This window comes from Phytophthora infestans, genomic scaffold (assembly GCF_000142945.1).
Source record: "Phytophthora infestans T30-4 supercont1.113 genomic scaffold, whole genome shotgun sequence".
Taxonomy (NCBI): Eukaryota; Oomycota; class Peronosporomycetes; order Peronosporales; family Peronosporaceae; genus Phytophthora; species Phytophthora infestans.
Window position 1 is genome coordinate 59,899 of NW_003303646.1, and position 1,200 is coordinate 61,098.

Genomic DNA, 1,200 nt, shown 5'->3' on the forward strand with positions numbered 1-1,200 from the left:
CTCCGGGGAGTGGACAAGCGTACGGTTGAGGCGGATGCGGCGCCGGTGCACGATGACGAGGACCTGCAGCAGTGGGAGACTTGGGGTTGGCATAGCGCCGAAGCCGCTGAGTCGAGGTCAAGTTTGCCAAAGGGGTACGGTGAAGCTGAGCAAGAGTCGGCTCAGCCTGGGTTGTTACCGCCGCTGAGCTGACTGGAGCCGCAGCCGAGTCTGCCAATGAAGTCGCCGAAGACGCTTGACTAGCTGAGGGAACCACACTAGGACCAATAATGGAACTCGCCACTGGAGCATCTCGGCGAGGATGGACAATCAACTCCAACCGCCGAGTTTCACCAGTGGGGATGTTGAGAACCTCAGGAAAGCGAGACTCCAAGACACGACACAGCCGGGCGTTGAGGAGAAGGTCGGACGGATCAAGCCCAGGAACTTGCAAGCCACCGCCAGCAGCAGCAGCCATGTGAGGATCGTGCATCGGAATAATACCATTCCGACGGATGAGCCGCTTCTGTCGCAAGATCACAGCCCGCTGCTCAGCGATCACCGACTGAGCGTGCCGCAAGGGTTGAGTACCGGTGGAACTGTACAACCGCACCGACTCCTGCAGCTGTTCGAAGTGCTTGGAAGCAATACCCTGAAGAGTGATGAACGCCGCATCCCTCTCAGAAATGGATCGGAGAAGGACGTCGATCTCGGCGTCCCGATCCAAGACTTGCTGATGGTGGAGCTGGGCCTGACCCAACGCAGCGTCAACCTTGCTCTGCTCAGCTGCGATGCCTTGAGCAAGTTTTGCCTCACTCAGAGCTACAGCCTTTCGCAGCGACGCGAGGAGATTAGCCGATTGCGTGGCAGCAGCCTCCAATCGAGACACCTGCTGTTGAGCCGACGAGAGCTGAGTTGACAAGTCGACATTGCTGAGAGCAAGCGAGTCCAGTCGTAGAGTCAGTGCGCGGTTCTCCTCCTGAGCAGCTTGATTGTCAGCTTGGAGATCGCCGATGATCTTTGGATAATCAAGAGCGGCGTAGTTGCCTTTTCAAGATATCCAACAGTTTCCTCCGCGGAAGCAGCATGCAAAATCGCTCGCCGCTGCACGGGAATCGAGGGCTCCACGGAACGAGTAAATTCCGTAAGCAATGAGCTTCGCCAAGAAGGTCATTCTTCTCGGCGATCATGCCCTTGCTCGTTAATTCCTGGCCATAAGGG